The sequence below is a fragment of the Periplaneta americana genome, chromosome 17, assembly GCF_040183065.1.
Source record: "Periplaneta americana isolate PAMFEO1 chromosome 17, P.americana_PAMFEO1_priV1, whole genome shotgun sequence".
NCBI lineage: Eukaryota > Metazoa > Arthropoda > Insecta > Blattodea > Blattidae > Periplaneta > Periplaneta americana.
In genome coordinates this window covers 36,089,786-36,117,229 of record NC_091133.1, presented here as the reverse complement: position 1 = coordinate 36,117,229, position 27,444 = coordinate 36,089,786, and the positions used below count along the sequence as shown (strand labels likewise).

Genomic DNA, 27,444 nt, shown 5'->3' with positions numbered 1-27,444 from the left:
ATTATATATGTCAATGTACAAATATACACTTATTGTATGCTTATGTGATCTGTTTGAAAAGTATCCAGCCATCTAATTAAAAAGATAACGAGACAATGACTGCTTAATCCTCTGCAAAGTACTCCCCATGGGGCCTCACACGCTTATCCCAGTGTCCTTTTCACTTTTCAAAACAATCTACAAAGTCTTCATTTGAGATCGCTTTCAGCTGTCTCACCATAGTTATCTTAATTCCATCCACAGTCTGCAATCTCCTCTCTTTCAACAGCGATTTTAGTTTTAAGACAAGCCACAAGTCGCAGGGAGTTAAATCTGGATTGTATGAGGCTGACAGATCTGGGTGATGGAATGGATTTTTATTTTTATTCATTATATTTTACTTCCCCCCCCCCTTTAAAAACCGCTTAGATGAGATGTGAAGAATGGACAGGCACATTAGTATTAATTTTGCCACTACATGTTTCATGCCAAGATTCTCTCTCAAAATCTTTGACACAGTAGTCAATGGAGTAGTCAGATCTAGAGCTCTTGCATTGTCATTCTCCAATTTTTGTTGATAGTGGCCCACAAGTATTCAACATTTTTGGATGTTCTTTTTGTTGAAGACTTAGAATGTGGATCACTTTTAATGAATTCTTGGCCTTGTTTGAAGCTTCTGTACCACAATTTCATTGGGCTTCACTCATTGAATCATCCCTGAAGATCCTCCTCAATCATTCAGACGGTTTCCTTGGACAAATATCCAACTTGGAAACAAAACTTGATACAGATTTCATGATAATATTGATTTAGACTGCCTCCGTGGTCTGTTGGTCAGCATGCTGGCTTCCAGATCAGGAGGTCCCGGGTTCGATTCCCGGGCTAGGCTCTCGGTGAATTTTTCTTGAAGAAGAGGAATTCCCTGGGTGTCTAGAGTCTGGAAATTTGTATGAATGTGAGTGTGATATGTGAGTGTGCCGGGTTAATATAAATTAACCAATCATCACAATATAAAAAATACGTCAGGACTGTCGCTGGGCAGTAACCTGAACACACGTTTCAGCGTCACATTGTTGACAAGTAACTCCATCTGTTAGCACAACCATAAAGCATCTAATAGATGCTATAGAGTTACCAACAACGAAAAAAAAAAAAAAAAAAAAAAAATATTGATCTAGTCATTATGAATACAATGACAAACAGTACACAAGCTCACTCACTAGCATCTCACTACTGACTGAATAGTCCCATGGGAGAGAAAGTGTTCATGCATGTGCAGTAAGGTCCCCTCTTATTGACTGTAAAGTTACATGAACGCTGCACAACCAGTTCTCAAGATACTTTTTGGACAGACCTTGTATATGTATATGTGAAATAAAAACAGCAATATGTACATGCATTTATTGTACAATGTTTAATTTAGTGTAATGGACTCAATATTTGAATGTGAGAAACTTACAAATAAAGACAAGAAGGAAGCTATTTTATATTAACAGAAAGTGTTTCATTGTGGGTTTTGATAAATGGTTTGCTTCTGTGCATTAGTAAAATATTTAATTTCAGTTTTCATTTAAAATCTGAATTATTAATTCGCTAAAATTTTGACGAAATAATTTAGTGCTTGGGAACAAAATTTTGATGCTAATTGTTAGGTTTGTATGATTACAAATAAAAAGAAAACTAAAATTAATCTATTGTAGGAGCACAACATGTACTATGTTCAGCTGATACACAGTATGTAAATGTTATTTACCATGTATAACATTCTAATAGAATAGGTTGTGTCATTTTTCAAAAGATTGAATCGTAATATTTTACTGTACCATTTAATCACCAACATAACCCCTGCGATGGCTGAGTGGTCAGACCTCCAGCCTCTCATGCAGGCGGCCTGGGTTCGAGTCCCAGTCACATCTGGGATTTTTCATTGAAAATTCCATAGTGACACTTGTGGCAGACAAGGTCGCAATTCAGGTTTTTCCCCATATTAGGCATCTACATCATTCTAGTACCATTTCTCCATTTCGTCATCTTTCCATAGCATTCCTCAATCGCTGGCAACATACAGAGGAGGCTGGCCTAAGGACGAGAGGGGTTACCTGTTCAAAACCTGGTACGCAGTGAACCTTAGTGTAGTCAGCCGATGTGGATTTGGGAATGCGCCTGGCTTGGGGTAGCACAATAGATCGTAACAGGTCGCAGTTCTGGGCCATAATGCCCCCCATCCAGTAAATTCCATTATATTCGAATCACCAACATAGTCTGATTATAGCCGTTTCCTATTAATTCATTGAAATGGACTTGCGAAATTCTGCAGTAGGTATAAAATGTATATAATATTATATCACTTATACCCATGCCATTGTAACTATGAACGTAACGGTTGTTGTGTTGGCTATCATGTCATGGTGGGAGAGCTTTTGTATCCCAAGGAATCTCTGGGCTATGCCAGAGTTAGCATAGCTAATAGCAGGGCCATCCTTGCTGGACATGCCACAAACGAGGGGGGCAGATGCAAAATGCAATACAGAGGAGATGGGCCTCCTTAGCCAAATGACAATCCATCTACGGGAAGGACTCCCTGAAATCAAACCACTGGGTTGTTGGGCTAACCCCCTGTTATCCAATTACAATATGTCAAAGGAAAGCCAGACAGAAATCAAGAAGACTCTTTTTTTTTTTTTTTTTTATTACAGAAACAGACTTTACCATTTGTGACATCGAATACAAAAGGGGAAGATGTAGTGAAGGAGATAAGAGAAGTTGAAACTGGATGCTGTAGTTCTTACAGAAAAGAAAGGGAAAGAGACAGAGATAGGTAAATATGTACAGTACATATGTGGAGTGGTGTAGAAAAATCATGTTGAGTTGCTATTTTAATACATAAAAGGTGGAAAGTATATATATACAAAATTGAAATCAATATAATGAAAGATTATTTTATTAGAATAACCTTTTTAATATCTTTGGTAATTAAATAGTAATAATTGGAACATGTGCTCCAGCAAAAATATGTGTGATAAAGGATCAATACTACGAGAAATTGATTCTAGAAAAAGTAAAAGTAAACCAAGAATAATAATTTTAGGCAATAATGAACTGTACAATATGGAAAGAAAATAATGACATACCGGAGAAGTGAATTTAAGTGATAATCAAGAATGATTAAAGGATTGATGCTCTACATATGAGTGCTCAATAATGAATTAATTTTTCCAGCAGCGAGATTATATCATGGGAACAAAAAACAAAAAACCAAAAGACAATATTGGATCATTACTACGAAAAACAAACATATTTTGGTGAACAATGTCTAGGTGTATCGAGGAGCAGAATATAGTTGAAAAGTAATTTGTCCACCAAAATCAAAAATAATAAAACACCAAAAAGAACACAAATTAGAATTACTAAGATATAAGAGTACCTTATTACAAGAGGAAAGCATAAAATTCCTATACCAAAAGAGATTCATACAAAAAATGGATGTCCAAGAAGATTGGTCTGCTGAAGAAATTCATGAACAACTGAAAGGATGTATACGTGAATCTGCTAAAGAAACTTTGGAAATGGAAAAAGGAATAAATCAGAGATAAAATGGATGACTGGGATATTTTAAAACAAGTAATGGGGAAAAAAGAGCCTATAATAAGTGGATAAGTACAAAGAATGTAGAAGATAGAGAAAAACATAATATATGAAAGAAAATAGTAAATGAATCAGGCAGGAGCGTTGAGGATGAATCATGGAGAACAGTATCCAAAGAAATAGACCATACAATCGGGTATGTAAGATTTACCAAAGGATGGAAAATAACAACCTAAATGAGGTATGATTCAATACTGTAGGTAAAGAGATTGTAACTGGAATACAAATGATTTTAGAAATTATTTTACAAATTTGTTGACAGAGAATATAAATATATGTGCAACGTCTGATCCAATACGAAAACAAAAAACAGAAATTATAGAACCTGTAACAGAAGAAGTGCATACAGCTTTGAGACTCTCAAAAAACGGGAAAGCATCTGGACCTGGGGGAACTGAACAGCCATTGAAAAATGGTGGAAAGGAGGTAATTGAAACCATACAAAAATGTTTAATCTAATATTAGAAGGAGACAGTATACCTGAAGAATGGAATTTTTCGTATAGGTCAACAATATATGAGAAGAAATGGGAAAGATTCTAGGAATTACTAAGATATTAGCATGATGACATCCATAAGTGGAATCTTTGTGGGAATAATAAAACAAAGATTGAAAGACAACATGAAGGATAAAATGAGAGAAGAACTAGCAGGATTTACTTTTGGAAGATCATGTATGGATCATATTTTTACAGTAAGACAACACTAGAACCGCTGAGTGGTCATATGACCACTTTCTATTTTTGAATTCGCTATTTCTGCTATAGTTTTTATCGTATATTGTCCTGAGTTTGTGACTTGTGTTTGTAATTCAAACCCAACAAGTGAAACTGAATACCCTACAATGAAATGGATGCCCTCAATTGGTATTTGTGTGTTAGCTGGTCTTTGGCAGTTCATTTCATCAGTTATTTCCGAATAGTAACAATGTCTCACAATGTGACAGACAACAGCCTCCCACAAATGAAGGGTTGCTGAAGGTTGTGTATAATTTTCCTGAGAATAAATCAGACTTGGAAGATGCTCCATATATAGGGGAGCTGATAGGAAATAGTGGTAATTCCTCAGATGAAAATTACCATCCTACAGATGATTTGGAGAGTAATGAAGGTAAGCTGCCATTTCATATGAGAATAGAGAAAACACTTTATTATTATTACTATTATTCATTGTTGTTACTGATACTTCTTACTGTATATGTCACAAACCCTAATTAACATAAATTTTCAGAGTCGTTGAATCTGAATGTGGATCCAGTAGTAATCCCTATCTCACCGTGTTTGTTACTCAAGTCCTAGCACATTGGCTTTCCATACAGGAAGCCTGGTTTCGATTTCTGACCAGCTCGTGATGAAATTTGTGTTGGACAGAGCAGACATTGCAGAGGGATTTTATTAGAGTATCCTGTTTCCCTTTATCATTCCATCAACACTCGCCATCTCCCCCCCCTCATTTCATCTGTCATCTCGATAATAAAAATAGGCCAGGGTGAAATCTTGGGAATAGTACATGTTTCCGATGTTGATGTAGGAAGGGCTTGGGACTCCGAGTCCCTGGATCATATCGGGCTACTCGTCAGTGAAATGAGACCTGGCTGTATAAGGAACTGAGGCATCACGATGTCACCAAGGACTTCGGCAATCAACACATATATATAGGGCGCACAATGGGTCATAGGTGTTTAAGTGTAGGGATCCAGCCCTCGTAAAGCCAGTCAGCCAATCTCATCCTTGGTCGGAGTCAAAGAAATCACACCACTCGCACTGAAGAGGTAACAGCAGTTCCAGATTCTGAAAGAGCGCAACCTCGACACATAAATCCGACTCAAGAAAGTGACTCACTTCCTGAACCAGAATCAAAATTCCTGGGCAAGGACAGCATTAGAGTGGACTGTATGGGGACTTTGGTGCTACTACTTCAGGTAGGTTCACTTGGAAAATTATATTTTGGACCTGTATGTGTGGATGCTTCCTTTTAGACTAATATTAATTATTTAATGTTCATAATACTAGGTTATTTACACAATTTGGATCGAGTTGACTTCTTTTTGTTATTAATAAACATGATTTGCTGAAGTTATGCTTTCTTAATGTACCAATATACGTTTCGCAAGTTTTGCTAGAGAGATTACATACATACATAACATACAAAATACCTTTTAGGGGACCCAAAGATTCATTGCCGCCCTCACATAAGCCTGCCATCAGTCCCTATCATGAGCAAGATTAATCCAATCTCTACCATCATATCCCACTTCCCTCAAATCCAGTTTTATATTATCCTCCGATCTACATCTCGGCCTTCCTAAAGATCTTTTTCCCCTCTGGCCTCCCAATCCTTTGCTGTGGTCGTGCCACAGAATGTTTCATTCCAAGGCTTATGTTGTGGTTTCGTAACAAGCTGTTTTTTATGGTGCTGGAAAAATTGTACCAGCAAGGACTGTTAAACTACTGTTAAATACAAGTACTATCTAAATTATTTTCATGACAATTTTAACCTGGCTTTTGGCAGGCCATAAATTGACACCTGCATAACTTATGAAGAGCTTCTTGTTAAAGTTAGAAGCCCAACTTTAAATAATCATACTAGAAAGGTGGCAGCAGCGGAGCTCACGATTCATAAACGTAGAGCCCAGAAGTTCTTCACATGCACGAAACAGAGAAAAGAAAGGTGCCTAGAAAGTAACAGTGTCTTATCACTGTCTTTGATTTCATACAAAATTTAGCTCTTCCATGCATCCTTGTGTAAGATGTATTTTACCTTAGACAACTTTGGGTTAATGTAATGTATTCAACATTCACAATATCGCAACTGGTCACTGTGTCATATATGTTCATCACGGATTAGCGAAGAAAGGAGGAAATGATGTACGTTCATTAATTTTGGACTATATTAAAAAATCATGCCGAGAAGTGATACTGAACTTGATTTGTACTTGGACGAATGCGTTGGACAAAATAAGAACCATGTTATGGTTAGAATGTGTGCTACATTAGTTGAAACTCAAAGGTTTAACAAAATAACTCATTTCTTCCCTCTTAGAGGGCACTCATTTAATACTTGTGACAGGGACCTTTGGTTTGATTAAAAGATCAAATTCGTAGGGAAGATAGGATATATTCCATTAAAGAATATGTTTCAGTTATAGTGGCAGCTGCTAAATATAATAGGTTTCTAGTGACTTTAGTGGAAAGTGATGATGTTTCGGATATTAGTAAATTGTGGTCTAAATTTTACAGAAAGACTGCATTTTGTTGAATATTTTGAACTAATTTTCATATCTTTTTATTTAATAACATTGTAACAGCTACAAAATATTCTATAATAAACCTAACCATATCCATCATGCTAAATTTCAGAGCAGTCACTTTTGAAAGGGCTCAACTCCATGACTTTCACCTTAAAATTACCGGTATTTAATTAACAAGAAAAGGTTAATCAGAATATCAGAAATATCAGACCCTAAAAAAATTAATTGAAAGTAATAGCCTACATTGTAAGAGAAAAAATATTTCTTCACTTGACTGAAAATTTTACTTCCTTGTCATTGAGCCCTTTCTTAAATGACTAATTCAATTATGTTATTGTTGTTTTATGGAGTAAGATATTTTTGGAATTAGTTAAATTACAGTTGATCTTCACAGGACTATTTCTTTGACTTACCTCCTAAGGTGAAAAGCAAAAACGGACTTTTTAAAAATCTCCTTTCTTTTACCTCATTGTCAATATGCAGTCACTCAATTCACACAGACTGGTGCTGAGCTTAGCATAACTCAAACTACCTCACACTATTGCAAAGGAAACCATTTTTCAGATTAAAATTGCTTTGTTTCATGAATTAAATCTTTATTTCTATTTACTATGAACATTCTAAGTCACTTGATATAAACTGAAATAGTACATTATGCAGTCTCAATTTCACATGTTTCTTAACACTTCTATTGTCAAACATAACAGTAATAAGCAAAATAAGAATCTTAATGATAAACGAGGGCAAATCAAAAAGTCTGTCCCTATTTTTTTCAGCCAAAATATTAGTGTGACTGAGTAACCAAGATATACATCAATGCAACAGGGTATGCTTGGACCGACTTAGCATTAACTCTCAGCAGCTCCACAGGACTATTTCTTTGACTTACCTCCTAAGGTGAAAAGCAAAAACGGACTTTTTAAAAATCTCCTTTCTTTTACCTCATTGTCAATATGCAGTCACTCAATTCACACAGACTGGTGCTGAGCTTAGCATAACTCAAACTACCTCACACTATTGCAAAGGAAACCATTTTTCAGATTAAAATTGCTTTGTTTCATGAATTAAATCTTTATTTCTATTTACTATGAACATTCTAAGTCACTTGATATAAACTGAAATAGTACATTATGCAGTCTCAATTTCACATGTTTCTTAACACTTCTATTGTCAAACATAACAGTAATAAGCAAAATAAGAATCTTAATGATAAACGAGGGCAAATCAAAAAGTCTGTCCCTATTTTTTTCAGCCAAAATATTAGTGTGACTGAGTAACCAAGATATACATCAATGCAACAGGGTATGCTTGGACCGACTTAGCATTAACTCTCAGCTGCTCCACGGCATGGGTCCACATCTGTGAAGTAACTGTCACCGCGTCTGACCATGAAACCAGGTGGCCCGGGTCCTAATCCCGGTCGGGGCAAATTACCTGGTTAAGGTTTTTTCTGGGGTTTTCCCCTCATCCCAATTTTAGCAAATGCTGGGTAACTTTCGGTGCTGGACCCTGGATTCATTTCACCGGCATTATCACCTTCATTTCATTCAGACGCTAAATAACCTGAGATGTTGATACAGCATCGTAAAATAACTCAATTAAATCCACAGCATGGCATCGCTATCAGTTGGCGAAGATGGCTGGTGTGCTCAACACGTGCATGTTATATGAGCAGTGAAGTGTTATTAGTTTTCTATGGAGCAAGGGATGAACATCCATCGAGATCCAAAGGGAAATACAACTGACATACAGGGACAAGTGTCTCACTTTGAGAAGTTGTGGAGGTGTGAGCTTACTAATGACAATGAGTGGTTGGGACGGCCTCGCACCTTACTCACACCAGACAACATTGACCGTGTGGATGCAATAGTGAAAGCATCTGGTGTGTACACCTGAGGGTCATTTCCAAGAAACTTGACATTTCGTATGGCAGTGTTTACGATATCGTTCACGATTTTTGGGGTATCAAGATTTCAAGTCGGTGGGTGCCTAAGCTGTTAGATGACGTGCACAAGGTCAAGAAAATGATGATGTCACTGCAACATTTGCAGCGTTACTCCAAGGAGGATAAAAGGTTTCTGGATCTCATTATCACCAGAGATGAAACGTGGGAATTGCAGTTCACTCCAGAATCCAAGCAACAGAGCACGGTGTGGGAACATTCTGGTTCGCCTGTCACTATCAGTTGGGAAGTTGATGCTCACAGTCTTCTGGAATCGCCAGGGACCACTCCTGCTGATTTCATGCCATGAGGTGACACCATCAAGGCGGACAGATATTGTGGCACACTTGCACATCTGTGTGCTGCCATCAGGAAAAAGTGCCAGGAGATTCTCGTGAACGTGATTCTCCTCCATGACAAAGCCAGGCTTCATATGGCAAACAAGACCGCCATCCAACTGTAGTCATTCGGATGGGAGATTATGGAGCATCCACCGTATAGTCCAGACCTCACTCCCAGTGATAACCACGTGTTTGGTCCATTGAAGAAGTTTCTGACAGGCCGAGAGTTCATTTCTGACGACGACGTGAAGACCGCTATCCAGCCGAATTCTACAAGAGCAGCATCTCCAAATTAGTGGTGCAATGAGACAAATGCCTGAACTGTGATGGTGATTATGTGGAAAAATGGTTAAAGGTCCTTAGAACACTGCCTGTATTTTGATTTCTCTGTATGTTTATTATTGTTGCTGAAAAAAATAGGGGCATAGACTTTTTGATTCGCTCTTGTACATTAGGGTCATTGCAGTATAAATATAGAACAGATGAAGCATACAGCTTTAACATGTGACAGGCATGATATTGGATTCGAATCTCACCTTGGACATGAACCTTTATCCACTGAATTGTGTTGTGTGTTATCTCATACTCATCATTCTCAACCCATATGACAAGAGTTCCTGTAAATACGAGTTTCGAAAATCTTCAGTATGAACTTAGTACACTTTCTGAGGAATGAAGACGTCACAGAACGGAAAAATATTGAAAATTAGGAACATGGTTTACACTTTGACGAAGTGAATAATGGTACACAGAACTAGCATTCTACAGAAATTGCATACCAGTTTATTCCTTTCTACAAACAACGTGCAATCTAATACAAAGTACTGTAGCAGTTTTAAATCATTCTTTTCTGGCGAAACTTCTAACATCTTTGATAGTAGCTTCATCGAAATAGGTATTGTACTTTTTCCACTTTCTCCGTTTCTTTGGATCCATTTTACTTGAAGATGGTGCGATATTTGGCATTAAACCTGTAAAAATAATACATACAATTCGTTATGAGTTCACAAATAATCATGCCTGTAGCCAGAATACATTTATCGAAAACAGGCCCGTAGCCAGAGAGGTCCAGGACAGGTACCGCCTGTCCTAGGACTTTTTTTTGCCAATCTAGCATCGAGATACGAACTATACAAGCTAAAATATTCATCTTATAAAAAATTTGAAACCTTACTTTTGCTTTAAAAATATCGAATATTTAATCTCAGATACTCTCACATACTAGAATAGAGACCAGTAAGTGCTAAAAGTATAAAACAAGGTTGCTTGAGACGGTTCCTCATATAGGATAAGGAGATTTTCATTAGATTAGTATTTCGTGTTAATATTCTTATATGGATAGGATGCGCGGACGTGTAAGTTAGTTTCAAAATCTGAGACGGAAGTAACAGGTGGACAGGAAATCCGAAATGAAGCTAGGCGGACAGGAAACATGTGTCCAGGCGTGGAGTTGACTGATGAGGGAATGTATGGACTTTGCCTGCGGGGTGTCAGTAAGATGACGCCAAGCCAGGTTCCAAAAGAGATGATCTGGTATATGTCAGAGAATTGTCAGGACGCCGGAAGTAGGAGATGTTCTAGTTAACGAACAATTTTTGAAGAACGCGTCTTAAGTGACGTAAGTGTAATCATGGCCAATCAGGATTCTTAATAGAGACGCGTGATATATAGATAGGAGGGCGAAATTCTATGTTTGGTGGTTGAAAGTAGGGGATAGATTTGGCAGATGGACAGAAGGCATATAGAACGCGTACGGAGAAGTTGCACTCCACATATTCTCGGCAAACCTAACTCGGAAGTATAACAATTTACGGACTTAGAATTTTTTTTAGTGAGTGTAGTTAGAAGTCGTGTGTTGCATTATTATTATTATTATTATAAGTCTGAATTCTTTCCTCTCATCACGTTATCAACTGTCCGTTATATTACTGGTGTTTTATAGTACAAAATATATAATTACGTGAACTCAGAAATTAGTATACCAACTTGTGGGAAGTGAGAGCGAGATATTATACACTTGGACGCGCATTTCTGCTAATCTGAAACGAACACTTAATAATAACAATAAACGTTTTCATAGTTCTTACCAACAACTTCTGGTGTGCGCCTACATCATTTCAACCTACGAGCACGTCTCCCAAACCCCATGTCCCGACCGTTTTGCAGCTGACCTGGGAACCTCATCCTCTACCGGAGTAATCTCGAGGAGGCTGGCGCCCAAATTAATCAGTGTACATAGTTAATTATTGACATCGACGTGCCATCCTCGAGATACTTTCCATATACGACTGAGCTGGCAGCCGAGGGCAAGGAAAGGCGTCGTGGGCAACGACGACGACGACGACAGACGACCGCTGCATATTTCGGCGCACCAACGACGACCAACGTCCGCAACATATATCGGCGCCACAACGAAGGCCGGCCGCTTCATAAATTGGCGCACCAACGACGACCAACGACCGCTACATGCTAAATGTCGTTGCAGTCACACTGCAGACATTCAGTCACTGCACAGTGCATTCAAAACATTTTGTGCACTTTAAGTGGTTACAGTAGCTCTACTCTATTTCAAAAGATGCTGCATTCTGTTATGTATGTACTCAGTATAATCTGAATGAGACAAAAGATATGGCATACATGGAATCTGGATTTAGGAACTGAAAGAGTGCTTTGGATATATAAAGGGGATTTCCAAAGCATAAAAGATCTGAACCTCATATGCAGTTAATAATAATGTGAGAAGAAAGAATGCATATTTCCACATGTACATATCTTTCAAGTAGGGCACATGAAACTGTTTTCTGAAAACAATGCTATTATATGAAATAAATAATTGAAATTATTCAGTTTTTGGTAGTCAATGAATTTGCTCTATGTGGCAATTACATTAATGAGGAAGCAACTGACTCAGGTTTTTTCGCCGAACATTTTGAATATACAATGAAAAAATATGAACAAATTCTTGCTCAATATGCTGTTCATAATTCAGAAAATGCTGCATACACGTTGTTTTGTAAAAAAAAAATGTTATGTTTTATTTAGCGAAGCTCACAACTGCAGAGGTTATATCAGCGTCGCCAGATGTGCCGGAATTTTGTCCCGCAGGAGTTCTTTTACATGCCAATAAATCTACTGACATGAGCACACTTAAATGCCATCGACCTGGCCCGGGATCGAACCCGCAACCTTGGGCATAGAAGGCCAGCGCCATATCAACTCGCCAACCAGGTCGACTACATCAAAATCATACAGGATAGAAAGTGATATAAGAAATGTTCCCTGTTTATGCTCATAGAAGATGAAACATTAAATAAAAACAACAGGGAGAATTTGTCAATTGCTATATGATAGGTGACAACAAGAAAGACGAGTTTCACAGAAGCAACAGTAAAATCTCTGGAAGAGAATGAATTGGCTACATCTCACCTTCTCAGTTAATGTTATGATATGACTCAGTGTCATGAATGGGAATTCAGAAGCGTATTTACTCACATACAGAAAACACTAAATAGAAATATATACCATAGCATCCATTTGTTGTTGTGAGGACTGTATCCGAAATAACACTGTTATTCGATAGTTCTTTTAACAATAAATTATGCTGCACAAGTTCTTCCATCATGGAAAATTAGCAGCATTATATGAAGGAAATAAGATAGTCCCTATTTTGTAACAGCGATGATCGGGTCATCTAGACATAACCAAAGTTATACTGTAACACTATAAGGGATTATAAGGGTGTTGGATGCATATAAAAAGGCAAAGCAATGAGAACTCTAATGGCAATCCCTGAATTTCGTTTCTGTCTTATTTTGTGCAAAAGAATCTTAGGACTCCTACATCCAGCTGATGCTGTCTTGTCGAACCGAAAAAGTGGTTTAAGCAATGCTATAAAACTTGTACTATATGTTAAGTTGTCATTGTATTCTCTGAGGAAAGATTCAGAATTTGAACCATTTCTGAACCACAGTAAAAACTTCTGGTTCTTCCAAACAGACCTTAAGATGATGGGTCAAGGAGAAGGCAAAACAAAAGTGTGGAAAAGATAGACCTTCCTATACCAGGCTGACTGCTAACTTACAGTGGAAAGCACAGCTTCCACTCTCAACAGTTAAAGGATGTGTTTTATGAAATGTTAGATATCGTCATATTCCAGGTGAATGAACGATTTTCTGGTAGCAAAAAACTGCTGAAAAGAATATCGAGTGCGGAGGAATTTGACATAACTTGGACAGGTTAAAATATCTGGGTACATGCTTTCAATTTTGTTTTAAAGGTCACCAATATTTAAATGTTCATAAATATCTTGAAAATTCGATGTGATGTACCAGTCATATAAATCCTGTTACAAAATCACATCAGTATGTAAAAGTCACTTTTCATGTGGCCAACAAATTTGTATCATCAAGACCTGAAGAGGATAAACTTGGAGTTCTCTTTGAATATCGTGATGCTTTTAAGGAAACATAAACTGTTTGCATCAGTGGAATCATTTGGATGCAGCATGTGAATCAACATTTTCGACGCTGACGTCAATTAATAGTATGCAGAGACTTTCCATGTTGCACTAATGGATGGCAGACCTACTGTTTCTGGCATTTGAAAGACATGACACACACAAACTTTGAACATGGACAAAGTTTGGTGATGAAAATATAGGTTATTGTTAAAGTTGTACTGAAGTGTGCAGGATAGTGTGTGTTAAACAGTTTCTTTTTAGGTACTTTGCAAGTATTTTTACGCAGTAAATAATAATTGTGCCTAATGTAAAGTATAAAATAAGAATACAGATCAATAATAATAATAATAATAATAATAATAATAATAATAATAATAATAATAATAATATGCTTCTTTTATAATATAGGTAATAGTTTTGGTTTTACATGTAAGAACACTGACATGTTTGCCCCTCTTACAAAATAGCTTGCTCCTCCTTGAGATTCAATCTGGCTACGGGCCTGATCGAAAAGAATCAGAACTTTTAATAGCACAAGTAATCTGTTACATACCAAACTGAATACAGTATTAAACATTTTACTTGAATTCATTCCTTTAGTATTGTTCAAAGTGAATTCATAATTAATGGCTCAGTCCCAGAGTTGCCTAAACACAAATTTTTAGCCTCTGATTTCTGCATAAAAGGACTGTAAATCATCATTTATGTGTGTGCGAAAGTAGCTGTACTAGGTAAATATTAGGTTACAGTAAAGGAGAAATAATTTCCAATTGAGAGCATATAGTTTAAAAAACGATGTCTAAGTTTAGATTCCAATAACTTTTTTGGGTATAATTGTGGCTTAGGCAACTCTGGCACTGAATCACTCAATTATGAAGGCAATATAACACTTGTTCCTTCCACGTCACTATAACTTCTAGACAGCATAATGCTTACCGGTTATGTTTTTTTAGTGGGTTTTTTATGACACTGTATCAAAATCTCAGGTTATTTAGCATCTGAATGAAATGGTGATAATGCCGGTCAAATGAGTCCGGGGTCCAGCAATGACAGTTACCCAGAATTTGCTCATATTGGGTTGAGGGAAAGCCCCAGAAGAAACCTCAACCAATTAACTTGCCCCAACTGGGACTCTAACTCGGGCCACCTGGTTTTGCAGTCAGACGTGCTGTTACTCCACAGGTGTGGACCTGGTTACGTTCAATAAACCATTAACTTAAATTTAATTCTGGTATAAATGTATAATCAGAAAATATTATGTATTTATGACAGATATCATAACTTATTATGTGTATGAAATTAAGCAAAAATATATTTCAATAATGAAATTAATAATACAGAAACACAACTTTAGTCTACTTAAAAGATTCATTTCAATTATAAACAAAGTTCTATAGCTTACTTCTGAAGACTTCTGCTCAGGGCACTGGTCAAGATGAGCTTGTGATTGAACTAATAGAATATTAAATTATGCTACATGTTATATTATGTGAAAATGTAATACCTGCTTTTTGTGCCATTGCTACCATGTAACTAATTCGCTTCTGCTGCTTTCTACATAATCCTGTAACCCGTCGTGGTAGCATACAACCATCAGATCTGAGAAATTGGCTTAAAATCAGGACATCCTAAGAAAATGTAAACAAATATGAATTATTATTATTACAATTTTTTTACTTCATCATATAAAGCATAAAGAGAAGGTATAATGATGTTGCAAACAATCTATTTCGAAATATTTGTGGCAATAAATATTTTCAGCATCACTGATACTGAAAAAGTGGTTTCGAACACGTCATCTGCCTGCTCTCCCCCCCCCCCCCCACAGTGAACTCAACGGATTTTGTTCTTATTCAATATACAGTGATACATATGGAATACAATTTTTGTAAGAAATTTATAGGTTTTCATTTTAAATCAAAAACACAAAATGGTCATGAACTATCCTACTCTAGTTCTCATTAAATCTCTTTCTTAAGTTGTTTCTCGGATAAGATGAAGAAACAAACGAAATGTGCAATCCAGAATGTTCTCAGATCCTATATTTCGAAGAAATTAATTATTATATGTACAGAATTGTTTCTACTTTTCTATTAATTTTTCAATTAATTTATTACTGTACTTGGTTAAGTATTACGCCCCAAGTTAAATTTGCGTCCCGTGAATGCAAGAGACGAGCGCTAGTAGCTCTAATTGCTCTAGTTGTTAGTATACAACCTACTGTTTCATCTGTGAGTGAAGTCATGTTACAAGAGATAATGCAATGAGTGAGGTAATATATATAATGTAAGAAATATGGTGCATAATATTAACACTTTCACAGTATTTATACGAGTACAACACTTTCAGTACCTACTATAAACTTGTATTCACCACTATCTCATACAACTAGCTGGCACGAACAGTGAACACCTCTTTATCAGTTAGTATTTACTCATAGGTCACAAAGAAGAGAGAGAGAGGGAACAATGATTTACATTCTTTCCGGACGCAGATTTAACTTGGGTGTGTAGTATGTATTCACATTTCATTATTATTTCTTAGTAAAGTATATGTATTTTCAATAATATTTTACGAAAGTAAACTATAAATGGTACCTAATAACAGTGGTAAATGCTTACTGACCATGTGCAGTATGTTATAACTGGAACTTTGGAAATTCAAGTGGCCCAAATTTTGTTTCTGGGTCTGTACAATGATAAAATATGCGTCATTTCTCTTTATACAGTACTTTAAACGATGAACTGTGTCGAAAAGATAAGTACAAGATATCGAAAAATTATAACTTTTAACAATTTTCTTAGACAATATGAACAAGAAGAGTAAACGTTTTACGTTAAAAAATTAATAATGGATTAATTGGTGGCAGTATCATCGCTACACTATTATTATTATGCACCACTATTGCTGCGACTGTTAAACAAATTCAAGCCTACATAATCATTGCTATTTTCTGAATTACAAACATGCACAATGCAGAAACTTATTTTCATAGAAGTATTACTGATGTAAGTTTTAATTATGGTATATTAAAAGTATGGGGAAATAGGATTTTAAATAAATTTTATTAGCATTATAAAATACTATACTTCACGAATAATGAAACAACGCATTATTTTACTTTCTCTCAAATTTCATTGAATTGAACACCTAAAGGGTACAACTCTAGACATGGCCTTATCAGATCCATGCATATATGTGAGATCTGAAAAGTAAAATATATGCTCTAACTTACTTAAAAATATTATCATAACATTTGCCAAAAGAGTCAAAGAAACACTATAACATTATTTCAGTGACATAAAAATTTCTTTTCATGGTCAATCTTTACAGCATATTTTGTACATTGCCACCTCCAGACATCAAAATTCATTACATAGTAACTTTTACAATAACTTGAACCTAAAAGAAAAGTACATTAATGATTACCATGAAATGATCACACTAAAATGACAAGTTACTCACTGTGTGTTTCACTTCGAGCCCCAAAGTGCAAATGTTACAGCAACCTCTGTGATCTTCAAGTTTAATTACATAAGGCTCTCTCGGGGAAGGCACATTAACACCTTCAAATACACGAACTTTTCCCTCCTGTGATTCGTGAACTGAAAACATAAAATGTAGGCTATATACTACTGCTAACGTTCAAACTCATTAAATTGTCGTTCCTTAATCATGTCTGAATTTTAAGAGAACACTGCTTTAAATAAAACTATTTTATATGAAACTGACCAATGTTTTGCATGTGTTTCAAAAGTAAAGTAAACATTCGTCAGTACTTCGCTATAACTGCCCAAATTTGAGTTTCCTACTGGTAACTTCTAAGAGCACAAAAAGATATGTATCATCGAAATCTACCAAGTCACATGAATTCATTTAGACAGACATGTTAATACAGAAAAAAATGTTTTCATGTCGAAGTCCTTGTACATATTGGCTATGTTTAAGTGGTCATATTCAGTTAAGTGTGTAAGAGTTACAAGTCATTCCATCTCAAATCAGTACACTGTTTCAGAATGAACTTCCTATATATACAGAACAAAAAGATTGGGACAAACTTCGTGGGGTTGTAGAAGCAATTTGAGATAAAGAATATATATCCACTGAAGTCTTCTTTTGGCACTACGTCACTGTAAACTTGCTATCCTTTCACTTCTGCATGTTACCTGAGCACAGAGAGAAATGCAGAGAGGTGTACTGAATTGAGCAGACTTTAATGTTTCATATCAAAGCACAAAATTAACTAAATTAAATAATTAAATGTCACGATACAGTACAGTATGTTGAATTAAACTGTATTACGATGTACCAAATAGGTATTGAATAAATGAATGAATGAATGAATTTATTGCTTTATGAATGGGCAGATATCCAGTTGTAATGTTGGTACAGAACCCTGACAGATACTGTATCATTGTAAACGTGCTGCCCTTTTACATTTGCAGATAGGTGAACTTGTATGCACTGAACTTCAAATAACAGATGAGGGCAATCAAATATGAGCCTGCTTGCTCTCTAGTCGGAGTTGTGGTCAGTTCGTGCTAACAGTGCACAAGCAAATATTGACACTGCTGGTGGACACTTTGAACATTGCTGTGAAGTTGTGAGGTTGTTTCCTTTTCTCTTTTTTATTTTTTCTTTTTTACAACTTGATGGAATAAAACGTGTTTCTTGCCAACTTGATTTTTGTGTTGTGATCCCCTTTAAAAACTAACAATAAAAATTCAACACCAGCTGTGAATTCAAATTCCTGGGGCAATTCCTCAACAGTGGAACAAATTAATTTTTAATTCTCAGAAAACAGTTGCAGTTACACATTTAAAATTTTTAACAGTATTAGTTGACACTTGACTCTTAACAGAGTAAGGTTAGCAGTGGAACATGGCTCAAATAATTGTGTCTCAAAAGGTCAATCATTACCGTAGATATTTATATCACAAGTATTCTCATTATAACAACAAAATTAATTGGCACTGTATACAAGAGAATGAAAGCAATGCACGCTGCACAATTGATAACAATTTTGAGCCAACAACTATTTTACACGATGGGACTAAGGCACATTTGCATGAAGGGAATACTGTAAATGCAGCTAGAACAAAAACAAAGAGAAAAGCTACCGAGCACCTGAATGAGCAACCAGAGCATGCAGAGTGTACAGTTTTGAACAACCAATTCATCGACCTGGTAGGTGTTGATTTAGGAAAATTGGCTAATGCCACTACTCATGGACGAGGAAGAGAGGTTCATTTTCCAACAAGACAGAGTCCCTCCACACTGGCATATGGAGGTCCAGAGATACCTAAATCAACACCCACCAGGTCGATGGATTGATCGTGCAACAGACGCAGACAGCATCTTCTGCACATGGCCACTCCGTTCACCGGATTTCAGTGTGATTTCTTTGTGGGGTTTCGTCAAAGATAATGTTTACATACCTCCACTTCCAGCAACATTGGCCGAATTGAGAAGGTGCACTAACACAGCAATCAGGAACGCCACACAAGACATGCTTGAGAGAGTTTGGCAAGAATAGGATCACATGCTGTATTACACGTGGGGCTCACATCAACTGCATCTAAGGTCAGTATAAAACTTCAAACTTCTCTCTTTCAAATGGTGGTAAGATCATGTATTTATGTTCAATATTGAAGAAAATATAGCCTTCTGAAATCGTCCAATAATTTGTAACCATAGTAAATTTACTGTCGGCACATTCAAAAGTGTACCAAGAATATTCATGCAATTGTTTACAGTTCATGGAAAATTGGAAGGATTTGTTTTCCCATCATGTAGTGTTCGCATTGACGACACAAAAAACTGAAGATACGTATGTTAGAATATACAAAGAATTAAAATCTTTTTCTCTGAGAAATGCATTGCAATTGAACTCTGAAATAGCAGTCCGGCGTTCTTTCAATGGTGTCACAGTGAAGGTGTGTCTTTTCCACTTGACATAATCTTTGTATCGAAAGGTTATCGAAAGTTTGAGAGAAGCCTATAGGCCTATAGACAGTAAGGAACCAGAAGTGCGATACACAATATTGGAGGTTATGGCTCTACCATTTGTGCCTCTAGATGACATAGAACAAACATTTCTCCACTTATACGATGATCTACCAGGTACAGTTTGTATTGGAGTGTTGTATGTTTTGTATTGTGTGTTTAATATCATATTATTACCTGAAGAATAGTACATTTTTCTTCGAACATTTTTGTATTGGACATTATTGCTGTGGACATTTTTCACTTCAGACATTTTGTACTTTGGACATATTTGTATTGGGCATTTTATATTTTGGGCATTTTTTTATGGCAGTGTTGTATGTTTTATATTGAGTGCTTAATATCATATTATTGTCTAAAGCAGCATTTCCCAAAGTGGGGGTCGTGTAAAAAGCTGAGGGAGGTCGCTAGATGATTTAGAAAATAAAACAAAAAATGCCTTATTAACATATTTATGTTGTATTCAGAAACATAAACAAAATTGAACATAAAAATAAAATAAAAAAGTTTCAGTAGTTACAACTACAGTAAAAAATAATGCTATAAATGTGCCTGTTTTTCAGAAAGTAGCTTCTCAAATCTTTGCTCTGTATTCAATATGCACACAGTTATATCATTTACAATTTCAAGGAGATTTCTCGCTTTTGTTTTGATGGAAATCATAGTCTGGAAACTTATTTTGCATAAATACCAGTTTGCAAATGCTATCAAAACTGTAAGAGTTTCTTTTGCAAGCTCGAAGTATTCTTACATTCTTTTGGTCAAAAACTAATCTACACTGTGAAAAAATTATACTTTTTAACCTTCTATCAGTAAACATATATTTTAACAAGTCTTTTCCTTAATTTTTTTTTTTTATTTCAGCCAGTTGAATGCAACTGTTAGAAACGGATTCAGTATCTATCTGTCACTATCATGATTGTTTTGACTTTCTTCCTGAAAATATTAAAAAAGCTGTTATTTAAAATTGTGCAAAGTTAATAACGTCCGCAAAAACAAATTAAGAGTTTGTCATGTCATATGATACATAGCTAAATTTTTCATGAGTTCTTGAATGCACTGGAATGAATAAATTTTCTTTTTGTCCAGTAATGTCTACCAGAAAACAAGTTTCCTTATAAATCCGTCGATTTTATCTCTGGTTGTTATGTTAACATCTTGGCTTCGTGAACTACTATTTCAAGTGTTTGAAAAAATATATCAGAAAGGAAGGCCAGTCTGAGAAGCCAAAAGGAATCGAAATAGTATATTATGATATAAGTTTGGGAAGTGCTTTTTACAAAATCGAGAAAAAGTTTGAAAAACGAGCAGAACTAGATTTTGTAATGCACTTTACAAACATGTATTATACAACATTTTTTGCACGTTCATATTTTTAAAATTGCAACTACAATATATTTTACATTGAACATTTAGAGCAATATTATTCCAAAGTCTTCGCAAAACTGCACTGTAATGGTAACTAAATAATAATAAGTGCACTGTAATGGGTCTATTTCAGTATAATTTTATATTATGAAGAATGGTTCCCTAGCAACAAGTTTCTGTGTGAAAATATATTCTAACTTTCAACATGATCATGCAAAAAATAGGTTTGCATATTGCAATTTCTTGTCTTGTAGGTATCAATACATTAGAAGTTGGGTGGTATCTACTGGTTTTGAGCAAAATTATCGTTGTTCACGATCTTACAGGCATTTGTGTTTTTCGAATGGGATTAATTACTGGTATTATAATGGGTGGGGGGGAATCGCAAACAAGTGTTTCACCCAAAAGTGGGTTGCACCTTCAAAAAGTTTGGGAACCGCTGGCCTAAAGAATAATACATTTTTCTCCAGACATTTTAGTATTGGACATTATTTGTTAGAAGTGTTTCTACAGTGAATTTAATAATATGTTACGTTTCCTGAAATAAATCAACAAGGGTTAAATCTTCTATATTAAATAAGTTTAAAATGTAATTACTGATATCTTAGTTAAAGGAAAGAATTATTTAGTTAGTTATGAGAAAGTTGGGAATGAAGTTAAATGGGAAAAATTAGTATGAATAGTTATTAAGTGTAGCTGAGAATAAGAGAAGAGAAGTAGGATAATAAAGTTATAAGTTAGAATGAAGGATAAGTGAAAGTGAAGGCATATGAGCAGGTATTAAAGTCACGTTACATCAGTGTACAAAGTTTGTTAAATAATGTAAGCAAAGGAATGCTGGCCTGAATACAAAAATGTGAAGGGTCAGCAGGACCGAATTAGACCTATGTTGAGAGAAATATAGGCTATATCATATCATATAATATCAATGTCATAGCCAATAACTGTAATATTCCATATACATTATGTATAAAAAAAGTCCTTTTTAGTACTGCATTATTTTGTATAATGTTAAAATTCACGCACGCACGCACGCACGCACGCACACACACACACAGTGTTTATGAAAAGAGGGATGATAATTTTATTACTTTAACCTACTGTTTTTGGCGAATAATATTCTCCTTTAAGCACTATAAATCATGCATGCATGCATAAATAGTTTTCATGAAAAGAGGGATGATAATTTTATTACTTTGGCCTACTGTTTTTACTTTTTTTCAAAGACATGTTGGGTCCGATAAGTATAATTAATACAATTTCAAATATGTATGGATTTATTACCGTCAGAATTACTTATCAATAATCAACCATTCAAATCATTAGATCATGGACCTCTCGCATTTTATGTTAAAATGTTAAATGTTATGTTTTATTTAATGACTCTCGCAACTGCCGAGATTATATCAGCGTCGCCAGTGTGCCGGAATTTTGTCCCACAGGAGTTTTTTTACATGCCAGTAAATCTACTAATATGAGCCTGTCGCATTTAAGCACACTTAAATGCCATCGACCTGGCTCGAACCCGTAACCTTGGGCATAGAAGGCCATGACGTTATGTTGGTAATTAGTAAAAAGTGGAGGAAATTACAATGGGGAATTAGAATAGTACAACGGTATCAAACAATGGATAAACTCCAGGACACGGACTGCACTCTTTCCCTCTTTCTTCAAAATTCCAACCTTGTGCACACAAAATAAATTATTGGCACTGAAGAGTGCCTTTTCGTAAATATAATGATGCGCATTCGACAAACGTAGACAAATCTGCTCTTTTTAGTATTTTAAGACATAATTTGATAGGTGCAGTCAGTGTTCTAAAATTTTCCCCAAACAATTATTATGTTTAAAGTATTTGCAAGGCATTGCAAAAGCCTAAACTAACCTAACCTGTCACTGATTCGACCAAAGAGAGTTTTCATAAGGTTGAATCAGTGTCGGATTAGGTTAGGTTAGTTTAGGCTTTCGGTATGCCTTGGAAGAAAGAGTACATTCTTAGACAATTGTGAGTATATGCAAGACAAAGAAAAATCCTAAACTAACCTAACTTAACCAGTCACTGATTCGACCTTATGAAAATTAGCTTTTTCTCTGTAATCAGGAAACGCATGGAAACGAGATTATGTGCCGCCACCCCCCCCCCCCACTGCCATTTACCCCATCTACCTCAGCGGTGTGATCACTCCTCACATCGGCCCCCACATTCACAGCAACTTTCGACCCTTATTTTGGATCTGAAATTTGCAATAGAATTTATTTGTTCTCATCACAATATCTATTACTCATCTAGCACCCAAGAATGTAAATACATTTTAACCTTAACGTGATAACGTTAAGTAAATAAATACCATAATCTTTTCGTGACATAACTATCTGTAATACCATACTAAATACACAAGATACAAAGTTACAGAAAGAATTAAATATTCACACTTACTTTCCTTAAGCATTGTAACATGGGATAAATGTAATGACCGTTTTGCCGTACTCTCTACAACACTTCTATGACAAAATGTCAGCATTCGCAACATCATGTTTTATTATTATTATTATTATTCGAAATACATTAGATATCTAACAAAACAAAACTAAACTATATATCCAAAACCAAACTTATCAAACCTAACCTAACAAAATACGACTCAGGGTTGTCAACGTTCAATGCAAACAAGTGCCATTATCAACGAGCTAGAAAAGAGTTTATAAAGTGGCAGCAGTCTAATATATACCGTTGCTTACGATATATACAGTCACGAAGCTTTGGATGATTTTTGCAATTCTCGCGGTAGTTACTAGCCGCTTGGAGCGCTGTGAGTACTAGGAACAATAGATTGTGCCACAGTCATCGTCATAGACAAATAAATCGTGATCTAATACAGACCATGTAACTCGCTTAACCCGATCACGAAGGGCGGCGCTTCAACCACAGTCTAATACAAACAGTCGCGCAACTCATACGTATAACATATGCCAACATTTGACAACTGGCGCGACAGTAGCGCTCTAGCGGCAGGCAAGGTAAAAGTGTGCAGACAACATATTATGATAACATACCAGAAAACGGGTTTTGCGTAATTTTTTTTTATACGTCTATGCTATACAGTAAGTGTATATGGTTCTTACTCATTTTACTTTAGAATCCTATAAGAATTTGACACGCAGTTAATCTACAAGTTTCAGAAGCTGGAAATAAACGTAATTCTTCCTGCTCCTTACAACTGAATCATGGCCCTGATCACATATCATAGTTTGAAATAATATAATTCTTGTTCTTACATGGGCGATTATTTCATTTCATTCCTAAATATATTTATGCATCATTGGAACTATATATTTCCTGTGAGAAGAGTAAAAATTAGGAGCTTCAAAATTGTAGGGCATATCTCGTAGGGTACATCGCGTGGTGAACTCCTCTCCCTATTTCCTGAGAAATTAACTATTTTCCATGCAGCAAATTGGGGTAAACTCGAACACTGAGGTAAACTTGAAAATAAAAGAGGGGAGGATTTAAACCTTAATATGATAGACACTGATTTATAAAGTTCATTATTTTTTCCATTTCTTAAGAACCGGTATTTCCTTTATTAATTTGAGTCACAAATAGTGCTTATGGTTTAAATTTTTATGGCAAGTTTACCGCATGTTACATTACATTTCCAGTTTTCACACATAGGCTTAATTTATCTTATCCTACCTATATAGTACGTAATTTACATGCACTTACTGTCAATAAGACGTAGGTGAGAACAAATAAATGAACACAGTTTTGTTGAAAAAATTTAACTTCAATTAACTCAGAAAATGTACTTTTATTTTCAATAAATAATCACTGAAACTGTAAAATCAACACCAACAAGAGTCACGCAAATTATTACAGAAAAGTGCTATTTTCTATTAAATTTAAAAAGGATCTTTTATTTCTTGAGAACTTAATACGTCTGTCACATGAATCTACACCAACACATCAGAAATATATCGACACAGTCTGAATTTATTCAAGAAGTGAATAATTTGCAAAAGGATTACAATACTCCATGAATTCTTGAAAAATTAACACCATGATCCCTACTTGAATGCAACATAACATTCAACTTTTGAAAAGCATAAAGAAAAAAAAAACACGAATACAAAAAATATGGGATTACTTGCAATAAAAACTGTAGAGACATTATCCAAAATCGGAATGGTTACACATTTACACATTAATATGATCTCTGCAACAAAATAATACACTGTAACAGGTATTTACTTTGTTTTTATTTAAACTGTCCTTCCTGACATACAAATAGGTAACTGATAACTAATAAATCTTTTATAGAACACAATACGTAGGCTACCTACAATGTCAATTATTGGTTATGATTGAGTTATGATTTTCTGATATGCACTCAGGCCTACCACTCTTGGTCTTTAGGGAATCTGAAGAACGACAAATTCGGAGATTTAAACTTGCTGTTACTACAATTTATAGCACTGCACACATTGCCTTTATTCCGATCCATGATTAAAATGTTATTATAACATCTCGCATTCCTTAAAAGCACGTGCTGACTGTATCAACCCACGGCCGACTTGATGTTCCCTTCGCTTTTTTGTATACGGCCTTGACAATAGTAATATTTTCTTGAAATTGGATAATTTCTCAATTCCACCACGAGGCGCTGTCTGCCAAGCTCTGGTGTCCACAGAAGAAATACTCAATATGAATTAAAATAAATGATTAAAGAGTAATAATAACACTTATAAATAATAAATAAGAAAATAATAAGTGCTATTACGTTTAGTTCTGTTAATTATGGTAAAAGCGTGAGTTTAAAAGCAGGGAAGATAACACATAGTAACCTTTTCATTTTAAGTAACATGATGGCAGAGGCGTAATTTTGTAGTTCATTCGCTGAGTAGCACCCGTAGCCTAAACTGCGATGTTTCTAAATAATCACTTAGGGTAAATATTTACCATAACTTGTACTAAGTTTTATAATTTCACTCACTGCACTGGTACATTCCACTTGATATTGCAGATTCAAGAATCATAGTTTCAAGATTTTGCGACTCAGTGGATTATAAGCCACATTCTTCGAAGGAACAAGCTTTTCAGTTAGAGCTGCTGCAATGTTATCTAGAAGCGGCCTAACAAATTTCACAATAATGATATTAGCAAGTCGTTTTTGGCCGTCTTCGTCACAAATTGGGCATTACAAGAGAGGGCATCTACACAGTAACCGCTCAATTAATTTCCGAACACAAATTTTCTAATATATCCTTGTTTGGTATGAATGGTACTGCCCGTTCAACAAAACGATGAATACGATGTAAGAGTAATGGAACGGAGAAAAATTCTCTCCGGTGCCGGGATTTGAACCCGGGTTTTCAGCTCTACGTGCTGATGCTTTCACTAAACCACACCGGATAAAATATAATATAAAACGATGAATGACCAATAAAACTGAAACAAAGGTAGGTTTCGGATATCGCAGAGCTCCTAAATCTTGATTTGCAATAAGACTCATCAATGGAGAGCTATTAGTGTTCTCAGCTATACAATCTAAGCATCCCATGCAGGAGATCCTTTCTTCCCCTATTCGTACTATATAGTCACCAATGTATATCAAACTTGCTGTTTTCATTGTTGGTAATGGAATGTCTGTAAGAAAATCCATTCTTGGTTTACAAAAAAATTGCAATAATAAATAATAAGAACTACAGAAAATTTTAGCGAAACACTGTAACAATTACTAGTAAATCAAATGACTAATTGTCATTGAATATGCCTATAGCTTACCTGATTGGTTTAGTAGCTGTTGCAGGATGTTTAAAACTGACTCAGGAATACTACATGGTGCAGCAGCGGTATCTGGCATATCTACTTCTTGAAAAGGTCGTCCATTTGTGATGTCAGATGCATGGTTCTCTACACTGCTAAAGTTTGACATGCACAAAATACCCGTTTTCAATATCTTTTGTAAACTGAAGTTCACTGCCCTTGCATCCAACATGTCATTTGATCCGGACATACGGCGCAATGTACTAAAGAGCGACTCAACAGGATCACTTGAAAATGCTTTAGTAAGAACATAATGGTACCCATTTTCTAAGAGATATTCAATGCAGAGAACAGTTGATTTTGTTGTCACGTGATAGCTTCATATATCTCGTTAGTTAGGAAATCTTTTTGACGTGTGCTACTTGCACACTTCGTTGTATGGATGTAAGAAAGGAAATAATTTTCTAGCCAGTCTAGACGATAATCATCCAAAGACAAGAACTGTTGCTTATCATGATTTCTACTTTCCACATGATAATGTGTATTGCTAATATCGTGCATTGCGAACCACTTGTTGATATTTTCCATAAAAGTCAATGTCGCATCAGAATCTTTGAATTTGTGGGCTTCAGGGTGTGAGCTTGCATTTTCTTTCAATGTTATGATAGCAGCAATTACACATGGAGAAAAT

General features: G+C 35.6%; 1 long non-coding RNA gene across 1 annotated transcript; it reads right to left on the bottom strand.

The window, feature by feature from the left end:
• Positions 1 to 9,911: 9,911 nt before the first annotated feature.
• LOC138693478 (uncharacterized) lies at positions 9,912 to 23,707 on the bottom strand. The gene is made up of 3 exons (XR_011330330.1): positions 23,427 to 23,707; positions 17,081 to 17,220; positions 9,912 to 10,127 (listed from the first exon to the last, which is right to left on the bottom strand). It is a non-coding gene; the product is annotated as an uncharacterized lncRNA (long non-coding RNA).
• Between the last annotated feature and the right edge of the window lie 3,737 nt (positions 23,708 to 27,444).